The sequence below is a fragment of the Myotis brandtii genome, unplaced genomic scaffold (genome assembly GCF_000412655.1).
Source record: "Myotis brandtii unplaced genomic scaffold, ASM41265v1 scaffold308, whole genome shotgun sequence".
NCBI lineage: Eukaryota > Metazoa > Chordata > Mammalia > Chiroptera > Vespertilionidae > Myotis > Myotis brandtii.
The window spans coordinates 103,774-119,824 of NW_005361786.1; the positions used below are offsets into that span (position 1 = coordinate 103,774).

Genomic DNA, 16,051 nt, shown 5'->3' on the forward strand with positions numbered 1-16,051 from the left:
TTTTCAGAGAGGAAGGGAGAGAGAGAGAGAAACATCAATGATGAGAGAGAATCATTGATCGGCTGCCTCCTGCACACCCCCTACTGGGGATTGAGCCCGCAACCCAGGCATGTGCCCTTGACCAGAATCAAACCAGGGACCCTTCAATCTGCAGGCTGACGCTCTATCCACTGAGCCAAACTGGATAGAGGGTGGACTGTTTTGTTTTTAATGCAGGGTTCACATAAGGGTGTGGCAAGATTGAGAGTTGCAAAAGCAACTTGTAGGTGGCTTTGAATGCCAGACAAAGGGACTTAAACTCTACTGTCCACCATGGAGAGCCAACAGTGTTTTCTGATGGGATTTTAAAGTCCACTATAAAATCCAGAAATAAGTCATTTGGCATATCCAACCTATTCATCAAGGTCTAAAAATTATAGATAAATACTTCTGATTTACATGGAGTCTGGCTGACAACCCTTGATATGTCCTTCCCTGATTCCTAGCTAAAATACTTATAAATTCATAGAAAAGTATAAGACCCACAAGCCATCAAATAAATAAGACTTGCAGGCAACTATTACTAGACTCTGAGAAGTATTTCAACCAAATATATGGTTCACAAACATGGGTTAAAGTTTTTGCTTGAAGGGCCTCAGACCCTGGTCTGAAGAACCACAAGCCTGAGCAGCCAAAGGCTGTTTATTCCCTGTCCTTACTCTTGCTGCTTCCTCTAACCTACCAAATTTTTTCCATTTCTTTAGACTGAAACTCCCAGAAAACACTAAGGCAAGAACTAGATAGTGAATGATGCATTCCTTCCTCTTCTCTTGCTGCACACTATGGGAAGACCTCTTCCCTTCCCCGAGGGTGCTTAAAAAATCACATGAAGGCCCTAGCCGGCTTGGCTCAGTGGATAAAGCGTCAGCCTGCGGACTAAAGGGTCCCAGGTTCGATTCCGGTTAAGGGCACATGCCTGGGTTGTGGGCTCAATCCCCAGTAGGGGGTGTGCAGGAGGCAGCCGATCAATGATTCCTTCTTGTCATTGATGTTTCTATCTCTCTCTCCTTCTCCCTTCCTCTCTGAAATCAATAAAGAAATATATATTTATTTTTAAAAAATCACATGAAGAAAGAGTGGGGGGGGGGGCAGATATCCAAATCCCAAAGGAAGAACACACTCCTGAAAATGCTTTACTTGGGACACTCAGGAGAAATTCTAAGAATTTGTTTGGGAGCCAAGTAGATACTGTCTAATATTGTCCAAGAGCTGTCCCCTCAGTGATACCCGAAGCAGAAGCCACTAGGAAAGAAAAGATCAAGAATGCAAGGCAACAGGAAGAGTTCTGAAAACAACAAACCAAGTGCAAAAGAAGCTGGTTGGAACAGGGAAAACTTTTAAGAAAACTAAAATTGCAATAACAGAATTGAAACTCATATGGAAGATGGTAAAGAGTGGAATTCACATTGCAGAAATCAAATAAGGAATAGGGTTGGGGAGAACATGCATACTGCATCCTCTACGAAGGCCAGGTAAGCAGGCAGGTAAGAACAGCACGTGATTAGCATGGCACTGGTTGTGATAAACATGTGATAACAGGCAAAGACCTGTGAGATCAGCAATGCAATTACATGAGTGGTGACTCCTCATCTGCATGAAGACCCTGTCAATGAATCAAGACTCAATCAAGCAGCAAAGAAGTTGGGAAGGAAGTTAACTACAACCTTAGTAGGAGTATTACTAAACTAAAGGCGAAAATTGAACTTGGGAAAGGACACTCCTCACTAAAGGGTTTTGACTCATAGTCCTGTTTGGTCTTAGCTACAACAGAAAAATAAATAGTATTTCCTTGTGAGGAAACACAAAGATACATACAGCCCAGGTTGAAATCCTGTCACTATGTGACCTTGGTCAAGTTACTATATATATATATAGTATATATATATTCCTAATGGTTACAAATATGTGGTTACAAATAGGTAACGTATTATCTACTTAATCTATGATTGCTAGTGGGTCAAATACTTCATACTCACTGTCTCCTTTAATCTGCCCACCAGAGTAAGCCAGATTTTATTTGATCCCCATTTCACAGATGACAAAAGAAAGTCACAAAAAGATTACACTGCTCGTTTGAACTTTGACCCAATCCTGATGGACTACGGAGCTGACACGCTTAACTTGTAATTCCTCTGGCTACGTGGTTCACTTGAAGTAAAAATCAAACATTAACCGCCTCCACCAAAACCCTAACCCAAACCAACTCTGCACCCACCAACGAAAATCTGCCAAGTTCTACTTTACGATCATCCCAGGGAAGAGTAAGTACGAAAGCAGCAGCAAGAGAAAGTCGCCCGGCTTGAAAAGGCGTGTCGAAGACCAGCTAATGGAATGACAGGTTAGCTATTTGAAGCAACACTCGCATGTTGTAAGTTCTGTTCTCGGGGTGGGAATGTGATGCTGTGTGTATGATCTTACACGGAGAGGATCTAATTCATATGATGCCGTCAATATAAGGAAGCGAATCTTACACGCATATGGGGAGCACATTGTTCTGAATGAGTTGAGACTTTTCCCGTGGACTGGGCCCCAGACTAGTGGTTCTTAGCTTTTTTTGTGTGTGTGAGAACGTATTTGAAAATATTAATGTCATCTATAGTCTCTCTCTCTCTCTCTCTCTCTCTCTCTCTCTTTCTCATCTCTGTCTCTCCAGAAAATAAAAACACATCTATTAACATCTGTACAACATTTTGTGGGATATCTATTTACTTTTATTCAGGGATCTTTGAAATCTTTCAGATACACTGCTGGCTTGAGGTTGTGACTTAAATTTCCCTTTTGCTCTACCTTTTGCAGAATGTTCTTTTTTTTAAAAAAAAATATATTTTATTGATTTTTTACAGAGAGGAAGGGAGAGAGATAGAGAGCTAGAAACATCGATGAGAGAGAAACATCGATCAGCTGCCTCCTGCACATCTCCCACTGGGGATGTGCCCGCAACCCAGGTACATGCCCTTGACCGGAATCGAACCCGGGACCCCTCAGTCCGCAGGCCGACGCTCTATCCACTGAGCCAAACCGGTTTCGGCAGAATGTTCTTTAAAAATAATATTTTTATTGATTTCAGAGAGGAAAAGAGAAGGAGAGAGAGATAGAAACATCCATGATGAGAGAGAATCATGGATCGGCTGCCTCCTGCACGCCCCACACTGGGGATGGAGCCCGCAACCCGGGCATGTGCCCTGAACGGGAATTCAACCGTGACCTCCCAGTTCATAGGTCGATGCTCAATCACTGAGCCACACCGGCCAGGAGTGAAATATTTCCATCATCAGCAAGAAGCACACTATTTCGACTACTTCTGCTTTGTGATATTTACAGTCTTTTTAGGCACGAATCCCAAAAGGCTTTGCTTGATTCCCTACCTCTTATTGAGGATTTCGCAACAGGAAGACAGACATGCCATGTTCAAGCCCATCCACACAGGAACGTCCCTTGGGCAGTGGTCTCTGCCTATGTTACCAATGAGTACGCGCACACACGCAACACACACACACACAGACACACACACACAGAAAGAAAGAAATAGCCACCACGCATCTGGCCAGGATCTGCAATGCTTTATGGCAGGGGAAATTCCTACCTCGCCCCGGCTGCTGAACAGTTATGCCCCGGAGCCCAGGATGGGGGACAGGCCTGGTAACTCTTTAACCCAGTGAGTGGGCCTGCCAACATTATTCCTATTCACATACATGTCTAATCCGCTCTTGAATCTTGCTGCGCTATTTGCCTCAATAATATCCCGCGGCAGCGAATTCCACAGGTACATTATACGCTGTTTTAGAAAACCATTCGCTCTTATTCGCTTTCAATTTGTTACCTTTTAACATCACCAGATGGCCCTTGTTCGGGCAGTAAGTGGCGCAGGGCATGGGAGCTGCAAATGGCGCTTTAATTCGCCTAAGCACTTGCTTTGCCGTGATCAAAACCCGATCCCCTTTGTGTATTTTCTTTTTTAAAAATATATTTTTTTATTGATTTCAGAGAGCAAGAAAAAGGGAGAGGGAGAGAGAAAGATCAATGATGAGAGAGAATCATTGATTGGCTGCCTCCTGCACGCCCCCAACTGGGGATTGAGCCTGCAACCTAGGCATGTGCCCTTGACCAGAATCAAACCCGGGACCCTTCAGTCCACAGGCCAACACTCTATCCACTGAGCCAAAAACGGCTAGGGCTGTGTATTTTCTATTGGGCATACACCCTTCCTTAAGTCAGACGATTGGTGTAAAACACATAGTAGGACCAGAGAAAAGGCTCTCCTTGAGACAAATAGTTATTGAGCACCTACTGTGTGCAGGAACTGTTCTATGCATTGGAGAGACAGTTTTGTTCTGAAGGAACTAATTTTCTTTTCTTTAAAAAAATATTTTTATTGATTTCAGAGAGGAAAGTGAGGGAGAGAGACAGAAACATCAACGATGAGAGAGAATCACTGATTGGCTGCCTCCTGTATGCCCCACACTGGGGATCAAGCCTGCAACCCGGGCATGTGCCCTGACCGGGAATGGAACCGTGACTTCCTGGTTCAGAGGTCGACGCTCAACCACTGAGCCACGCTGGCCAGGTTGAAGGAACTAATTTTCAAGAGAGAAGACAAGCAGTAAAATAGTGAATACAGATATAAACTACATGTCGTTGGATGCTCTTAAGGCAGTGGTTCTAAACCTTCTGGCCCTTTAAATACAGTTCCTCATGTTGTGACCCAACCATAACATTATTTTTGTCGCTACTTCATTACTGTAATGTTGCTACTGTGATGAATCGTCATGTAAATATCTGATATGCAGGATGGTCTTAGGCGACCCCTGTGAAAGGGTCGTTTGACCCCCAAAGGGGTCGCGACCCACAGGTTGAGAACTGCTGTCTTAAGGCATATTGGAAAATTAGGAATGGATGCAGGCTTTCTGGGAAGGGGACAGTGGGACTGGCTACCCAGGCGGCATCGATGTGACATTGCTATGAAGGTGACCCCCGGCTTCCAGAACCACGCCCGGCACTAGCCAAGGCTCCATCATTCTTTGCTGAGTGAATGAATGAATGGAGGTTGAGAAGAAAAATCGTCATTGCAGAAATCGCTTTGTGAGTTACCCAAAGACCCAGGAATAACATTTCTGGAGCCTCTGGGTTCTGTAGCTCCGAAGGCTGTTCGGAATTGAAAAAACCAACAACCAGGGGATTTAGTTAATTAGACTCGGTTTCCAGACCTGCCCACATCCCCAGCTGTCTGACCTTGGGCAAGTCACCTAATCTCTCGTCCAAGTGCGCTCACTCGTAGGGAGGGGAGGGCAACTTCCTTCCTTCACAGGGTTGGAGGGTTGGAGGTAAAGTTACCTGGCAGATCTTCAGAAACGGCCAAATGGTGGAGAAACGGTCATTTTTATGGGAGCTGGTTCTCAGAATCCACTACTTCTGCATGTCTCATCCTTTCTGTTCTGCTTTCTTATTCTCTCTGCTCCCTATTGGATCCCTGCCCCTGTCTAAACCACCAGCGGTTCTCAACCTGTGGGTCACGACCCCTTTGCTTTGGCGGTCGAGCGACCCTTTCACAGGGGTCGCCTAAGACCATCCTGCATATCAGATATTTACATGACGATTCATAACAGTAGCAACATTACAGTTATGAAGTAGCCACGAAAATAATTTTATGGTTGGGGGTCACCACAACATGAGGAACTGTATTTAAAGGGCCAGAAGGTTGAGAACCACTGGTCTAAACTCATCAGCGGCATCATGGGACTTCGCTCTCGGCCCCCGAGATGGCTTCAGCAGCGGGATGGGCCTGCATGACATTTTGGTACGTTTCTTAAGGATTTTAAAAATGGGAACGGAAGGAACCATTGCTGGTTAAAACAGTGGACTCGCCCTAGTCGGTTTGGCTCAGTGGATAGAGCGTCGGCCTGCGGACCAAAGGGTCCCAGGTTCGATTCCAGTCAAGGGCACAGACCTCAGTTGCAGGCTCCTCCCTGGTCCGGGTCCTGGTCGGAGTTCGTGCAGGAGGCAACCGATGTGTTTCTCTCACATCGATGTTTCTGTCTTTCCCTCTCTCTTTTCCACTCTCTCTAAAAATCAATGGAAAAAATATCCTCGGGTGAGGATTTAAAAACAAACAAACAAAAACCAATGGCCCAGAGGCCTGTTTCCAGTGTGATCACTTGCTTTTCTCCTGTTTACTGCTGACCCTCTGGGGCAGGATAGCCTCCCATCCCCTAGAGCAGTGACGGCAAACCTATGACACGCGTGTCAGAGGTGACACGCGAACTCATATTTTGGTTGATTTTTCTTTGTTAAATGGCATTTAAATATATAAAGTAAATATCCAAAATATAAGTCTTTGTTTTACTATGGTTGCAAAGATCAAAAAATTTCTCTATGTGACACGCCACCAGAGTTAAGTTAGGGCTTTTCAAAATGCTGACACGCCGAGCTCAAAAGGTTCGCCATCACTGGTCTAGAGGGACAGCAGCCTTGCCTGCGTGTCTGCGGGAATCGTCCCCACAGCGGACAGTGGCTGGAATACGCGGGTCCCACACGCGACAGGCAGGTTCTGCTTCCTCTTGTCATTTTTTTCTAATTGTCCCTTAATTTCCCTTCCTTCCCCCGCCCCCCGCCCCCCGCAGGCAATTTGAAGCGTGCAGCTCTGCATCGCAGTATCTCAGGAAGGCATTTCAAGGAAGACACGGTCAGAGCTGTTTGCACGCCTGGTTCACATTTACTGGCGAGTGGCTCGGGCCTCGGTGCTACCCAGTGGCTGCCAGCGAGGCTCCTCCGGGGAAAAGTGAAATAGGAGAAGCTGCCCCTGGGTGCCCTCACCAGCACTTCCTGTGCCCGTTCCTCTCCTGGCAACACCCCCTCCTTCCCAGAAGCGGGCAGGCCTTTTGCGCGTCCATCTGGAGGCATTTCCTGGGTCCCCCACCCCGGATCGGCCCCCAATGAAAACGAGGTCTCCACGGGGTAATTTTAGAGCCTGCGGCAACTGGGCAGGGCGGCTATTTTGGGCTGCGGGGCTTCTCCTTGACCTGAGATGATGTTACTCGGCTGCCGGGCGCGGCCAGGCCCCGGTGCTGCTCTCGGCTACGTGCCTGCCATTCCTGGGGCCACGTCTCTAAGGCTCTGGGAGCATGTGGTCCGTGCGCACCCACCGGGGCTTGTCACGGGCGGCTCCCGGGGACGGCACAGATGGGACGTGCCCCCCTCCACGTGGGGGGGGACAGTTTCTGGTCTGGTTTTTGCCTGGCCCTCAGCCTCCAAGCTTGATCCATTGCTCAGTGACCCGGGTCACTTCCTCTCTGAGCAAGGTGAGCCGGGCGGGCTCCAGGCCACTGTGTCCGAGCAGCCCTCAGCCAAGGTGTCTCTCTCTCTCTCTCTTTTGGTTAATCCTCACCCTAGGATATTTTTTTCCATTGATTTTTAGAGAGTGGAAGGGAGAGGGAGGTGGCGGGGAGAGAAACATTGATGTGATAGAGACACATTGATTGGTTGCCTCCTCACACGTGTGAGCCCCCTCTGGGCCGGGGATCAAATCTGCCCTTGAAGGGTAATCCAACCAACGTGCACAGGCCGATGCTCTAACCACTGACCCACGCCAGCCAGGCCTAAGGTCTCTCTCTCTTTTTTATAATATATTTTGATTGATTTCAGAGAAGAAGGGAGAGGGAGAGAGAGAGAGATAGAAACATCCATGATGAGAGAGAATCATGGATCGGCTGCCTTCTGCACGCCTCCTACTGGGATCGAGCCCGCAACCCAGGCATGTGCCCTTGACCGGGAATCCAACCATGACCTCCTGGTTCATAGGTCAATGCTCAGCCACTGAGCCACGCAGCCGGGGTGTATCAATATCTTATTTTCCTGTCACCTGTCGCATTTCCCCTGACCTACCTTGGTCCCATCAACCATCCTTTCTTTCCACTACATTCTTCCATAGTCCTAAAATCTCTCCATCTCTCTATCTGCCCTGACCGTCACTCGATCCTTTCTGTGCATGAAAAGAATTACTTCTACTCTCCTTCCTCATTTATTTGCTACGCCACTGACATTTTTTTCAGTCCAATGATCTCTCCCAGCCCTTCCCTGTCCACTCCTCACTTGAAGTGTCTGTTTTCATTTCATTTTACTTCTTATGGCCATTGTCTCCTGCCTTCTACAACCATCTATAATAATAAAAGTGTAATATGCTAATTAGACTGGATGTCCTTCTGGATGAAGCCAGGGCTGCGAGGGAAGCCCGGGTCCCGGGTGCCAGAGGGAAGCCAGTGCCGGCAGCTGGGGGAAGGAAGTCCTACTCTTGCACAAATTTCGTGCATCGGGCCTCTAGTTCCTATATAATTGATTTCAGAGAGAAAGGGAAAGACAGAGAGAGAAACATCAATGATGGGAATCATTGATCGGCTGCCTCCTGCACGCCCCACACTGGGGATGGAGCCCACAACCCGGACATGTGCCCCGGCCAGGAATCGAACCCTGACCTCCTGGTTCATAGGTTGACACTCAACCACTGAGCCACCCCAGCCGGGCAAGAACCATTTCTGATATTCCATGCGGCTCATGTCTTTCTTTTCTGCTCTGACTTGTCTTGTCTTAGGTGCCGTTTGCCCAGCCAAGTGTCACAGGGCAATGGGCCCCGAACACCCAGCGTCTCCATCAGATGCAGCACGGACACCCTCATGGTGGGGCCCGCGCCACAGCCAAGGACTCGTCAGTGGGGTTTGCCGTTCAGCTGCTAACCTTCCTTAGGTAAGACTTTCCTACGTCCCATCATCACTAAAGATACTTGTTCTCTTCATCTGGGCCTTCGCTCTCCAAATATCACCCATTCTAGACATTCATTTAATTTGAAAAAATATTTTTATTTAAAAAAATATTTTTATTGATTTCAGAGAGGAAGGGAGAGGGAGAGACAGATAGAAACATCAATGATGAAAGAGAATCATTGATCAGCTGCCTCCTGCACACCCCCTACTGGGGATCAAGCCTGCAACCTGGGCATGTGACCTTGAGTGGAATCGAACCCAGGACCTTTCAGTCTGCAGGCGGACGGTCTATCCACTGAGCAAAACTGGCCAGGGCTTCAGACATTTGTTTCTGTCCCATCATATCTTCTCTTTGATTACAATTTTGGTGACTGCACAGGGACCACTGTGGATGTGCAAGGGTTCATGGGTGAGTGGAATGTGCTGCTTACGCTCTGGGGTTAAATAGCTCCGAGTTCAAATGCTGCCCTGACACTGTTAGCTGTGTGATTCCGGCAAATTACCTCAACACCTTATGTCTCATTTGTAAGACTGATACCACAATATGGTTAAGTGATATGAACCTAACGTTCCCAGCACATAATCTGTCATATAAGTAAGGGGTCAATAGATTTTGCCCATCGTTAGTAATATCATCATCATAAGTCCTCTGCTATTGCTCACTTCATAGCCCTCATCATTCTCAACATTTAAAAATAGATATTTTTATTTCAGAGAGGAAGGGAGAGGGAGAGAGAGAAACATCAATGATGAGAGAGAATCATGGATCGGCTGCATCCTGTACATCCCCTACTGGGGGTCGAGCCCCCAACCTGGGCATGTGCCCTTGACCGCAATCAACCTGGGACCCTTCAGTCCACAGGCCGACGCTCCCAGGGCCTTAATATACTTTTTTTTTGCATTGCTGAGCATTGTGCTTTTGTAAACCAACGACTCCCCAAATGATCTCTTTCAGATCCTTCCTCCTTACGTATGCATCCTAGAACTTGGAGGCAAAGTTAAACACGTTTCCTTTTGAAAAGACGAATGTAATTTCTGGACGCGATCTATCTGAGAATACGAAGCGAAGTGAGCCCGGGAAGTTGCTTCGCAGAGGCAAACCCTTTAAGAGTCCATGTCACATTTACTGCCATAAAATATTTTTCTCTCTGTGAGACATCTGCTTCCCATTACACGCTGTATTGGGTACTTGAGTCCACCGGCCATTCTGCATACCAAGCAGCGCGTATGTGAAACCCCACCGCCAGCGCCGGTGTGCGTTCTGACCGGGCAATTTTACTTGCGTTTATAAGACAGCCCTTCCGTCATCATTTCTTCCCCATACGCTCTCAGGACTGTTTCGTTTCCAACTTCTCTTAAGGACCAAATTGCCGACGTCTGAGAAATGAAGTTCAAAATGGGGGAGGCTTTGCTTTGCATTCTCTTAAGATGCAACTGTCTATATAACCCAGCGTCGAAACCAACGGAACGTCTCAGCTCGGAGTCTATTTCCTAGTCACACTGACCCAGAAATGAGAAACACAATCCGGGATGTTTGCTAATGAGTCATGAATTTCATGATAATTGCTTCCATATTCTCAGAGCTTCCCTAAACCGGCTAATCTTGACAGATCCCGCAACAATCCCATGTGTTGTAAATGATTTTGTGTTATTTCTTAGGTTACTGTTAAAGGCTTATTTTATGGTTCATTTCATTTTCTTAAAGAAAACCACACACACACACACACATACTGGACGGAGCTTTGGGCTCAATCTATATTTTTAAAAAAAAAATAGCCCTAACCGGTTTAGCTCAGTGGATAGAGCGTCGGCCTGCGGACTGAAAGGTCCCAGGTTCGATTCCGGCCAAGGGCATGTACCTTGGTTGCAGGCATATCCCCAATAGGAGGTGTGCAGGAGGCAGCTGATCGATGTTCCTCTCTCATTGATGTTTCTAACTCTCTATCCCTCTCCCTTCCTCTCTGTGAAAAATCAATAAAATATATTAAAAATAAATAAATAATTAAGAAACCAAAGAAGCCATCATCCTTTGCTTTGGAAATAACAATAAACACATTTAGGAAGAAGGTGGAAATGTGGTCTACTTTTCTTTTTTTAATATTTTTTTTTATTGATTTCAGAGAGGAAGGGAGAGGGAGAGGTAGAAACATCAATGATAAGAATCACTGATCGGCTGCCTCCTCCTGCACGCCCCACACTAGGGATGGAGCCCACAACCCGGGCATGTGCCCTGATGGGGAATCGAACCGTGACCGCCTGGTTCCTAGGTGGATACTCAACCACTGAGCCACATCGGCCGGGGCAGTGTGGTCTACTTTCAATTCGGGTCTCTGAGAATGAAAACCAGGATGGATGTCTCGGGAGGCAGCAAACCGCCCCTCCGTTTCTGGACGTAAGAATCTGTAACTGAATGGATGGACGCCACCCGCATTCCGTACGGTAATAATGGAAAATTAAATGCGACTTTTAAAAACTGCTCCCATTATAAAGTGATCTATTAGCATCACCCGGCTCCGGCACTTAGAGAGACTGATTCTAATTGCCCGACGTGGCCCGTGGCAAGGATGGAAGAGCTGCCGCATCTTGCGGGCACTTCATCTCTTTGGGGATGTTTGCAAGTGAAATCTGCTTCGGAAGGGAGCTTTGTTCCCGCCACACAGAAGACTGTGCTGCGGGAATCTCTTGGTTCGGATGGAACTGGAGGTAATTATCGTTTCTTCTTCTTTGATTCATGAATCAATAAGCCAAATATTTTTATATTTTTAAACACACGCACTCTTGCATTTTCCTCCCTTTCCTTCATGAAGGGAGACTCCGCCTTTTAGCTGGTGGAGGGGATGCTGCAGAAAGATGCTGCCCTCCCTAATGAGCGCTCCCAGTAATCAGCGAGGCATTCTTCGCCTGCACCTGGCCATCCGGCTGCATCCTTCGCCAGCCATCCTGGACCAGCCCGCGGTCGCTAAGACTTCCAAGTTGTACTACTTGTTGTGTCAGTCAGCTTAGAGATGGAAGGTTGTTAAATGCCTGGCAGCTGGCACTGAGATAGAAAACTTAGGACCAGAATTTCTTTCTTTCTTTTGTTTTTGATGGAGAATGGAGAGAGTAGCTAGATTAACCATCTAATTTAGCTCTCAGTGGTGGTTTGAACTGGAATACTAACTCAAGAGGCTTATTTTATAATTTTGTGATTTGAGGTAGAACTCTTTTTCACTTCAGGACATGAAATGAAACAACAGAGTGTACAGCATTGATAGCATCATAAGCGATTTTCTGGTATTGCAAAATTACAAGTTTGTATAAGGAGTATTTATTGACTTTTGTAGAGATGATTAAATTATAATTACAATAGGGAAAATCTAGTTCACTTACACTTTTGAAAATTATTTAATGATTGAGGGACAAAGAATTTAGACATCCCCAGGAATTGAACATACTTGCTAGTTATTTTTCAACTCCTAGGTTTTAAGAAGACATTTAAAGGAAAAAAAATAGCCCTAACCGGTTTAGCTCAGTGGATAGAGCGTCGGCCTGCGGACTGAAAGGTCCCAGGTTCGATTCCGGCCAAGGGCATGTACCTTGGTTGCAGGCATATCCCCAATAGGAGGTGTGCAGGAGGCAGCTGATCGATGTTCCTCTCTCATTGATGTTTCTAACTCTCTATCCCTCTCCCTTCCTCTCTGTGAAAAATCAATAAAATATATTAAAAATAAATAAATAATTAAGAAACCAAAGAAGCCATCATCCTTTGCTTTGGAAATAACAATAAACACATTTAGGAAGAAGGTGGAAATGTGGTCTACTTTTCTTTTTTTAATATTTTTTTTTATTGATTTCAGAGAGGAAGGGAGAGGGAGAGGTAGAAACATCAATGATAAGAATCACTGATCGGCTGCCTCCTCCTGCACGCCCCACACTAGGGATGGAGCCCACAACCCGGGCATGTGCCCTGATGGGGAATCGAACCGTGACCGCCTGGTTCCTAGGTGGATACTCAACCACTGAGCCACATCGGCCGGGGCAGTGTGGTCTACTTTCAATTCGGGTCTCTGAGAATGAAAACCAGGATGGATGTCTCGGGAGGCAGCAAACCGCCCCTCCGTTTCTGGACGTAAGAATCTGTAACTGAATGGATGGACGCCACCCGCATTCCGTACGGTAATAATGGAAAATTAAATGCGACTTTTAAAAACTGCTCCCATTATAAAGTGATCTATTAGCATCACCCGGCTCCGGCACTTAGAGAGACTGATTCTAATTGCCCGACGTGGCCCGTGGCAAGGATGGAAGAGCTGCCGCATCTTGCGGGCACTTCATCTCTTTGGGGATGTTTGCAAGTGAAATCTGCTTCGGAAGGGAGCTTTGTTCCCGCCACACAGAAGACTGTGCTGCGGGAATCTCTTGGTTCGGATGGAACTGGAGGTAATTATCGTTTCTTCTTCTTTGATTCATGAATCAATAAGCCAAATATTTTTAAAAAAACATACACACGCACTCTTGCATTTTCCTCCCTTTCCTTCATGAAGGGAGACTCCGCCTTTTAGCTGGTGGAGGGGATGCTGCAGAAAGATGCTGCCCTCCCTAATGAGCGCTCCCAGTAATCAGCGAGGCATTCTTCGCCTGCACCTGGCCATCCGGCTGCATCCTTCGCCAGCCATCCTGGACCAGCCCGCGGTCGCTAAGACGCTGACGCACTGCGGTACCCACGCTGGGCTCAGTGTAAGCAGGTTCCCACGAACGCAGAGCCACGGGGACACCGGAGCAGGTACACTGCGGAGACGGGCCTGCTAAAGAGCACGCAGCTTTGAGAAAAGGAAGGAAGGCCGCGGGGACTGGCATTCCTGTTCTGAATTGGACTTTCTGTGCGGAGTAGCCACGGGCCTTCTCGTCATTTTCATCATCTGGATTGCAGGAAGCTGATGAGCTGAATGGCACTGGGATTTGCAGCTTTTTATGCCGGAGGAGTCCTTGTTGAACTTGAATGTTTAAGCACTTGAAGCTAAACTGAAATTTTGGCTTAATCTACATGCATACGGACTTTTTTTTTTCTTCAATCCTCACCCAAGGATATATCTCTATTGATTTTTAGAGAGAAGAGGAAGGGATGGCGTGGGGGGCGGAGGGGGGGAGGAGGAGGAGGAGGAGAGAGGGAGAGAGAGAGAGAGAGAGAGAGAGAGAGAGAGAGACACTGATGTGAGAAAGAAACTTCAATCCGTTGCCTCCCATATGTGTCCCCACTGGGGATGGAACCCACAACCTAGGTAGGTGCCCTGACCGAGAACTGAACCCACAACCCTTTGGGGCACAGGTCAATGCTCCAACCAACTGAGCCACCCGGCCAGGGCGCATCTGGCTTCCTTTGAGTTTTACAGGAACAGTTTCCTGTCGCTTGTAATTGCTCTCTCTCTTCCAAAACCTGGAGTCAGCAGAAGGGAGCTGAGATGCTGGATACTGACCTGAATTAGGATACAAGGGAAAGAGAAGAGAAGAGCGTAGCCGTCGGCGCTGTGTTTGGGAAAACATCATTTTGAGGATGTGCTTGAATCAGGCACAAGTAATGCACTGCCTTCTCCCAGCATGCTTTGAATGCCAACCTGGCCAGACCAGGGGGCAGTGCCCAGCATTAGGGCATTACCTCTCCTGCACACCAGCGTGGTGCACGATACCCTCATCTCATCATTACTACTGAAAGGTAATACTATGAGCCCAGCCCGTGTGGCTCAGTGGTTGAACACTGACCTATGAATCAGGGGGTCACGGCTTGATTCCCTGTCGGGGCACATGCCCAGGTTACAGGCTCCATCCCCAGTGTAGGGTGTGCAGGAGGCAGCTGATCCATGATTCTCTCTCATCATTGATGTTTCTCTCTCTCCCTCCTCTCTGAAATCAATAAAAATATATTTAAAAAAAAGAAAGGTGATACTATGAAATATGTTCTAGAAATATATGTGAAAATAAAAATGAAAATCTAACTTTTTTTCTTAAAAATGTTGTCATCTTTGATTTAAAACAGTTTTAAGACACCCGGGAAGTTGGACAAATAACTCAGAGGTTTCTGATTCCCTTCGCTCAGTTTCCCCCCAGATGCACATCTCACATAACCATGGGACCTTGTCAACATCAGGAAATTGATTCAATACTGTTAAACCAGCTACAGCCCTTATTTGGCTCTGACGGTTACATGCATTCTCGTTGTGGGCGTGTGTTAATATGTAGGAATGCATGAACCACCACTGCTAAGGGGTCATCTCTCAGCAGTGAACACTGATGGTATGGAGGGTTCCCAGATCCTGTGGTTTTTACATGCTGTGGCTGACTACAGAGGAGGGAGAGCTGCTTGCGTTAATAAGGATCCTTTATAATAACTGCTTGATCCATACATTAAGGAACCAAATAATAAATCAACCCTATTATCAGGTGCCAACTGAAGATACGACGTTGGCGACATTGGCTCTGCTCTCAAAGACCTCAGAGAAAGAGGAAAAAGTCAACACAACACAGCGTGTTGTATGCCACGTACATATGAGACAAACCAACGTTCCAACTGGACCCGGCATTAGCAATAAAGGGGTCAATGTGATGCATGCCTCTCCTGTCCTGTGGATCTTACTGCTGAGTGGAGTCAAGGCCATTAACAAGGGATGACAACAGAGTGCTCTGACAGGGGGCAGGGGTGTTAGAGAGGGTAGGTCCTTTCCAGGTCAAGGGGTGTAGGAGAGAGCGTCAAGAACATGTCATATAGCATTGGTCAGCATTCCAAGATGTTGAGAATGGCTCCTTATGGGATGTTTGGATCTGTTCCTGCTCCATTTCATTCAGAGCCCGCAAAGCATTCTCTAGCTCTGCTGTAGGACATTAACACACAGTCTGCCATACGAAGAGTAGTCCTTGTTTCTTAGAACGGACTCAGGTTTTTGATATTATAGCTGATTAGAGGCCTGGTGCACGAAATTCGTGCAGGGGTAGGGTTCCTAGGCCTGGCAGATAATCAGGGCCGATCGGGGCCTTCTTTCTGGCTGCTGGCTGGGCCGTCCTTCGTTCTGTGCAGCCTCCTGGTGGTCAGCGCATGTCCTAGCAAGCGATCGAACTCCCATTCTCTCCCGGTCGAACTCCTGAGGGGACACTTTGCATTTTAGCCTTTTATATATATAGATATGCCCGATTTTTCCCACTCACCACTGGCAGGCCTGGTGCTGGCTCGCGTAGGACATGGGCTAGAGAGGGCTGTTTTCTAGGACTGAAGGGGACATGGTTCCCTAGAGCAC

At 47.0% G+C, this 16,051-nt stretch overlaps 1 long non-coding RNA gene across 2 annotated transcripts in view; it reads left to right on the forward strand.

The window, feature by feature from the left end:
- LOC102263413 overlaps positions 1 to 15,500 on the forward strand; it is a 73,562-nt gene extending 58,062 nt beyond the window's left edge. The window contains exons 2-4 of one of the 2 annotated variants that reach the window (XR_313790.2): positions 2,075 to 2,377; positions 8,621 to 8,772; positions 15,204 to 15,500. This is a non-coding gene — a long non-coding RNA (uncharacterized LOC102263413). Of the gene's footprint in view, positions 1 to 2,074; positions 2,378 to 8,620; positions 8,773 to 9,744; positions 10,515 to 15,203 lie in introns of those variants that run through there. The other variant, XR_001362807.1, reaches the window with a different exon arrangement.
- Positions 15,501 to 16,051: the final 551 nt, after the last annotated feature.